The 8,092-nt window shown below is 40.6% G+C and overlaps 1 non-coding gene across 1 annotated transcript; it reads left to right on the forward strand.

Annotated features, from left to right (window-relative positions):
• The first annotated feature begins 3,396 nt into the window (after positions 1-3,396).
• On the forward strand, positions 3,397-3,588 carry LOC125749956 (U2 spliceosomal RNA). The gene has a single exon (XR_007400234.1). It is a non-coding gene; the product is annotated as a U2 spliceosomal RNA (small nuclear RNA).
• The last annotated feature ends 4,504 nt before the right edge of the window (positions 3,589-8,092 follow it).

An 8,092-nucleotide genomic window follows, 5' to 3' on the forward strand; every position in this document is an offset into this window, starting at 1 on the left:
AGCACATTATTGCAAGTGCAAAAGGACTTCATACCTGTTTCCAGCAAGAATAAATCTAGGAAATTGCAACCTAGGTGGTTTACTAGGGAAATAAAGCATAAAGTAAGGAGGAAAAGGGCCTTGTTCCAGCAATGGAAAATAACTGATGATGACAGAATTAAGCAGGAATATCTAAGTCTACAGGCTGAGTTAAAAAATGATATTAGACGAGCTAAAAGAAATGTCGAAAGGATGGTTGCATTGGAAGCTAAGGATGACGTTAAAAGTTTCTTCCAGTATTTTAACTCTAAAAGAGCTCTAAAACCTGAAATTACTAATCTGCAGGATAGTAAGGGTCTTATAATAGTAAACGACATTGATATAGTAAATGAGTTCAATGATAGTTTTGCACGGTTATTCACTGTTGAGGACCTTAGTAATTTACCAGTTATTACCTATCCAGCATTGTCTATAGCTAATATATATATAACTGAAGCAGATGTTTTGCAAAGCCTAGCTAAGCTCAAAATAAATAAATCACAGGGCCCTGATGGCATCTTACCTATAGTGTTAAAAGAGATGAGGGATATTATTTGCCGACCCTTAACTTTACTGTTTCAAAAATCCTTATCTGAAGGTGTGGTACCTTCTGATTGGAAGCACGCCTTCATAACGCCTATTTTCAAAAAAGGGGATAGAAGTAATTTGTCTAACTATAGGCCAATCAGTCTAACTTGTATAACTGGTAAAGTTATGGAGGCTATAATCAAAGAGAAAATGGTAGATTACCTGGACTCCAATAACATTTTGCGGGATAGCCAGCATGGATTTAGGAGAGGTAGATCCTGTTTAACAAATCTGTTGGAGTTTTTTGAGGAAGCTACTCAGGAAGTTGATGATAAGAAGGCCTATGATGTCATCTATTTAGATTTCCAAAAGGCTTTTGATGTTGTCCCCCACAAGAGGCTCCTACTTAAACTCAAAGCGACAGGTATTTTAGGTACCGTAGCAACCTGGATTGATAACTGGTTAACAGATAGGAGACAGCGAGTAGTTATAAGAGGCACAATGTCACAGTGGGCTTGCGTTCATAGTGGGGTACCGCAGGGTTCGATTTTAGGACCACTATTGTTCCTAATTTACATAAATGATATGGATACCAATATATACAGCAAACTGGTGAAATTTGCAGATGACACCAAGGTGGGTGGTGTAGCAGATACTGAATTAGTGGCTCAGCAGCTACAGCGGGATCTTGATTTAATTAGTGACTGGGCCGATACCTGGCAGATGAAATTTAACGTAGACAAATGTAAGGTACTCCATGTAGGGAGCAGAAATATAAAGTACAGGTATTTTATGGGTCCCACTGAAATAAAGGTAGCTGATCATGAAAAAGACCTTGGTGTGTATGTTGATGCTTCCATGTCCCATTCTCGCCAGTGTGGGGAAGCAATAAAAAAGGCCAATAGGATGTTGGGGTATATCTCCAGGTGTGTGGAGTTTAAGTCAAGGGAGGTAATGCTAAGATTATACAATTCCTTGGTGAGACCTCACCTAGAATATTGTGTGCAGGTTTGGTCACCATATCTTAAAAAGGACATTGTGGCCTTAGAAAAGGTGCAGCGTAGGGCCACAAAAATGATTCCTGGTCTTAGAGGAATGTCATACGAGGAAAGGTTACTTGAGCTAAATCTGTTCAGTCTCAAGCAAAGGAGACTGAGGGGGGACATGATCCAGGTATATAAGATTCTAACAGGTTTGGATGCTGTTCAACCAAATAGTTACTTCAGCATTAGTTTAAATACACGAACTCGTGGCCATAGGTGGAAATTAGCGGGAGAACATTTCAAGCTGGATTTAAGGAAGCACTTCTTTACACAGCGTGTAGTCAGAGTATGGAATAGCCTTCCTGATAATGTAGTGCAAGCTGAATCCTTGGGTTCCTTTAAATCAGAGCTAGATAAGATTTTAACGACTCTGAGCTATTAGTTTAGTTCTCCCCAAGCGAGCTTGATGGGCCGAATGGCCTCCTCTCGTTTGTATAGTTCTTATGTTCTTATGTTCTTATGTTCCAGTTTCTACAAGTAATTCAGTGTCAACTGATTGATCACTCTCTGTGTGCAAGGAAACAGTGCATGTAAGACATTGTTTCTGTTTCATTTGCAAAGACGTATCAGTGCTTAAGACTGTTAACTCAGGCACAGTAACTTCTTGTACATTGCAGGTGGGAGCTGAACTATGACAGACTCTTGCAAAATGTCCAAATTCACCACACTGTCTGCATTTTGACTGTTTAGCTGGACATTTAGGGTAATTTGCTAAGTGAGATGTAGTGCCACAATGGAAGCATGTTTTTGCATCCATTTTTCTTTGTGAGTCATGTGATGGCATCTAATGAGGAGCTGTGGACTTATGTGGTACAGATTTCTGACGCCACTGCAGTTTTGTTCCTTCACGTGAGCCAGTATGCACCACTTTAACTGTAGTTTCAGTCCGCTCCATAGCTTTAGCCTCTGCTACTGCAGACTCAATTTGTCCCGTGATAGTAATCGCTTTTTGCAGAGTGAGGTCCGTTTCCAATAGCAGACGTTCCCGTATACGTGAAGTGCATGTCTTCTCTACAATTTGATCCCTAATCATATCATCCGCAAGTGCGCCAAAGTCACAGTTCACAAGCAGCTCACGCAGTGCAGCCAAATCCTGCATGATAGGTTCACCGAGTTGGCGAAATTTATTTCTCTCAGCAACCACGTTTACTTTTTGCACAAAAAATGCTCGCTGAGCAGTCAGCGCAGTCTCATATTTGTCATCAGACACTGTAAGTGTGTAAAAGATCCTCTGCCCCTCTTTACCTAAGCAATGAATTAGCAAAGCACGCTTTCTCTTCTCCGGAATTTCCACTTCAGACAACGCCGTCACGTAGTTATCAAACATACGAATCCATGAATTAAAGTATTAACATTATTAACATTTTATCTGTTGTGCTGTTTGTTGTGTGATTGACCTATTTTATTGCTAAGGTTACTAATTTTATGTGTTTTAGGAATGTGTATGACAGTGTTTTAGCCCGACCCCTGTGCAGAGGTCGGAAGTCTGCGGGTGTGTTCCTTTTTGAAGGTCTTAACTTTTTAATGGCATGCATATAAGGTAACATTTTAATTGTTTTATTGGCCATGTAATTAGATTTTTATGGTGTATAATTGTATTTGTTGGTGGAATTGCTCTTTTGCCTGTTTTAAGGGTAATAGTTCTGCAGGTAGTTCTATTTGTTAAATGTTATCCTTAAAATTCTTATTGTACTGGGTTGGCATTGATTTGCATGGTGTTTCAGCCTTTCAGATTGTGATTATGTGTTAATGTAAGTAGTACAAGCATAATATTATTTAAAAAATTGGCGGGGTGCAGTTTGCGGGTATCGCTTCTCGGCCTTTTGGCTAAGATCAAGTGTAGTATCTGTTCTTATCAGTTTAATATCTGATACGTCCCCCATGGAGGGGACCACATATTAAACGGATTTTTGGAACAGGGAGCCGAAAGTGGGGCTTGCCCCGTCCGCTCCACGCATCGACCCGGTATTGCAGTGTTTCTGGGAACGGTGGTTACGCACTTTGTATAACGAAGTTGGGAGCCATGTTGTTATCAATGGCTTCCTGAGTGACTTGGTGCCCCAGCTGAGTGGAGTGAGGCAGGGATGTCCCCTCTCCCCCCTCCTCTACGTGCTCTATATAGAGCCACTGGCGTGCGCCATTCGCGCCCACCCCGGGGTCGATGGCCTTCTCATCCCAGGAAGTCAGGGGACAACTGTTAAACTGACCCAGTATGCAGACGACACCACACTTTTCGTCTGCTCGGATCAGTCTCTCGGTCATACCTTGAGCCTCGTTTATGCGTTTGGTAGGGCCTCTGGCGCGACGCTCAACCTCAGTAAGTCGGTGGCCAAGTATTTCGGCAGCTGGAAGGCGAGGGAGGACGTCGCAGGCGGTCTCACCCTCTGTGACGGACCTCTCAAAGTGTTGGAGATCAACATCCTTTCGGATGGTGCCGCCCGGTTGAACTGGGAGGAGCAGTTGGCCATCGCCAGGCGAAAGATCGGACTGTGGAAGTCTAGGTCCCTGTCCTTCCAAGGTAAGGTTTTATCCTTAAAAGTGGATATTCTTCCCACCCTGCTCTACCTTGCACATGTGTACCCTTTACTCCACTTCATGCGGCGATGCCTGATGAGGGATGTTTTTAACCTCGTCTGAGGGGTCAGGTATGAGTACGTGCGTAGGGAAGTGATGTATCTCGGAAAGGACAGTGGGGGGAGGGACGTTATTGACTTTCCTATCAAGCTTGTGTGATAGAAAATTCTTGATTATGCTAATCAGTAATCAATAATGGAATATAGATGATTATGCAAAATGCATTACCTAATCAGTAATTAACAATTAAGTTTATAATGGTGTTGTTGATTTAAGCATAGTGGTTGAAACAATGTAATTTACTTGTCATTAATTGAATGTATCAAACAATAATGCAAATCTGCTTAAGTAAGAGATTTCTATTTTCTATAGAGGAACTAACATGTTTGCCAAGTATTGCTTGTTCAGCAAGAGGCCCAGGTCAAAACAAAGGCATGATCTGAGAAGTAAGCTGTTGCAGAAAATATTATAAAATGAATGCATGGTATTGGATAATATAAAATGTAGAAGAAGAGGACAACGAGTCCTACTGTAGAATAATATAGCAAAAGGAAAAGTCCCAAATAGATAGACTTGTTCTAAGCTGATAGGTGAACCTTGAAAAAGTAGAAGAAACTGGCATCTCCAGATGGCCAAACTTTCCTTGAACTGCCTGGACCTTGAAAGGCAGAAGTAACTGGAATGTCCAGAAATCCGACTTGTTCTTGATTTGTCAGATGACTGTCGCATTTTAGGCCGTAAAAGATGTATGCATTTGTTGCTCGGAGAGCAGAACACGAGACGCATGATTGCTGAGTGTCTGATCCCTTTGAGCTCATCGAATAATAAAGTTCTGTCAAACACTTAAACATCGAACTTCTAGAAATTTCTTCCACAATAGGAACGGCTAAGATATGATAGAATAGGATAAGGTAGGATAGGAATGGCTAAGGTAAGATAGAATGGGATAAGGAAGGATTGGAACGGCTAAGATACGATAGAATTGGATAAGGTAGGATAGAAACGGCTAAGATAAGACAGATTATAACATGGTAGGATAAGAATAGCTAAGATATGATGGAATAAGCTGGTTTGTCAGACAAAATAGGATAAGGTAGGACAGGAATGGGTGAAGTAAGGGGTAGAATTCCTATTCATGAACTTTAGACCATAAAACCTGGCACCTCAGAACAAAGCCAGGTGAGTAGCAGAAAAACAGCCCAAAGAGAGACAGAGAACATCAGCCCAGGAGAAAAGAAGCCCTCCTGAAGCCTGCCAGCGAAGGCCCAGCTGGACAGAGAATTGCAACCAAGACAAAGCTTCACAAGGAGAGAGAATCAAAGGGGCTCCACTCCAACAACTGCTGCAAACGCCGCACCTCCCTGAGTGCCATCACCCCTCAGCTCATCAGCCTCTGCAACCAACTGCCAAGACCCCCCCCACTCTGCAAACAAGTAAATCAGCTTCCTTTCATTCTAACAACCTAAGCTGTTCTGTTAACCTGCTATATGACTTTAGGGTCGTGTTCCCACAAACTGTGCTTGCTTTGCAGAACAGTATTTCCCTTTTAAGGTTACTCATTTAAATCTGGTCAATACATTTCCATAATTACATTGTTTGTTTCTATTCCGTTATTTCGTGTTTGTTGTTTGTGTTGTGTAATGTCTGTCTTATGTTATTTGTAGTGTTAGCTAGGAATAAATGCATGTCTTTTACACAACTTCTGCCTCCGTTCATTGAATGCTCACAATAGTCCCTGCCTATGTGCGATCTGGCTACTAAGCTCTGAAACCTCAAATCCGCCTGAAATGTCACGAGACTCTCTCTCCACGACCATGAGGGGAGCTTCGCTACCGATTGTTTACGTTACCTGGTGATGCAGCTCACTGGACGAGCCTTCTAACCCAGGTTACTAAGTGATACTGGTTATTAGTAAATCCCATTTAAGTCGCACACTAACAGACTCATATCTTCAGGGAAGCATGGCAAGACAGCATGAGACAATGGGTTTTCTAGTTGCATTTTACAAATGCAATACTACTTAGATACTATATAGATATTGTATATAGTGTATAGTGCTGTATATCGTATTGTGCTGTACAATATAGATGTATTGAAATAGATTCGACTGTACTCATATTTAAACCCTTCTGCTCATACACACATATACAGCAAATTTGCCAGTGTTAAATTAACACTACATGGTGTTTATATAATTCTCACCAAACCAGTGTTGTTGTATATTGTTAAATTGTATTAGCTGTTATAGTGTTCAGTTGACACCATAGACTGTTAGATCACTGCAACTCCACCTCTTCCCAGATTCCAAGCCCATATAAATGGCACACAGGTGCATAATGGGTGGCCCCTATCTGCCCCATTTTAATGTGCACACAAGAACTCATATGCGGAACATAAGAGCCGCCCCGATTTACCAACCATCATGAGAAAGACTCTGACCAAAAAGGCTCCCTCAGCCTTTTCTTATTGTGTATCAAAGTCTTTATGGCTCAGTGCTGATTGTTTTTGAAAACCAAAGATCTGTGTGTTAATTAGTTAAGCGGCACCTTGCTTTTCATGGCTTTTTATTGCGTAAGGTTTTTATGTTAGTCTTTTGTTAGAAAAAAATCTGTACTTGTATCTGTTTTAATTGTAGGTGTGGTGTATTTGTTGATCTAAGTCGATTTTGGTCACCCATTCTGACCTTGGTTGATGGGTTTTATATGTGGAAACATGGTACAAGAGTTGCGACACCTTTGCTATGCAGCTCCTGGTACCACCCACTTCCCTGTAATGATGCTGGATGTTTATTTGCATACCATGGTATGGTACAGCCTTTCAACATATTTGTCTTTTTTTAATCCACCATGATGGTGTTCAATAAAGCAAGTATAAGAAATATTAGTAAAGTTTGTACTGCAGTTATTGGAATTACTTTTGCTGGGGTCTGCTTTGGTAGGCCAGTGAGTGATTGATGCTCTCTGTAGACGTTTCCTAGAGCTGGAGAGAAATGCCATGAAAAGGAAAATGCTAATGGATGATAAATCTGAGTGAAACCATCTCCCAGGAAAAATGTCAGTATTGTATGTACTTGCCACATTGAACCTATCACACCTATACCTATCAGTGTAGTACCTATCATAGGTACTATACTATTCAGACCACCTGGCACACATTAATTCAAGCATAGGAAAAGGTCTAGATTCATAACATTAAAATGTGGTAGAGACTAATATCCATGACATACCATCCTAAAACATGGTATGTTCTAAAATTTAAACCCAATAAAAATCTGAATATTAACTGAGCAAAATAATTTGATTTGTTCTTCTATCCAAAGTTGTGGTCTTTAGGGACTATCTGCTTTAGGGAAAATGCACTCTTGTAGCCACTAGGGGAGCCCTTACCTTCTCTGAGCCCTGCTAATAATTATGTTATGTATTCTAACAAGCTTTATAATCTGTGTTAATAAGCATTACTTTTACACTAACACTCCTGCTGAGAGACTAATTTGATTACCAGTCTTGGCCTTATCATTAGGAACACATTTAGAGAATTTGCGGAGTGCTGTTTCACAGTGGATTCTCCCTGGTTTTCCCCAAGAACGGTACCATACATTTTATTCACTTGCATACTACAGATGATTGCAAGAAAGCTTAATTACTTTACTCTTATACAAGTACAAGGAAATTGTTTAATACATGCTTAAAAAGGAAATGAATAATTACATTTTTAAAACATTCATTCTCTAACCCAATCCCAACTTCATTACACAAGTAAGGCAAGAGTCAAGAAGAAGCATGTATTCAGCTACCAAAACACAGTGTGCTGATCTTCAGAAAAATCAAAGTTAACATTATGTAAAGTTTACATACCAAGAGACCTTATTGCTCAGAGTCTTTTTCATGATGGTGGGTTAATCAAACACAGTACTTGGCTGCCCCAGACAT

This window comes from Brienomyrus brachyistius, chromosome 9 (genome assembly GCF_023856365.1).
Source record: "Brienomyrus brachyistius isolate T26 chromosome 9, BBRACH_0.4, whole genome shotgun sequence".
Classification (NCBI taxonomy): domain Eukaryota; kingdom Metazoa; phylum Chordata; class Actinopteri; order Osteoglossiformes; family Mormyridae; genus Brienomyrus; species Brienomyrus brachyistius.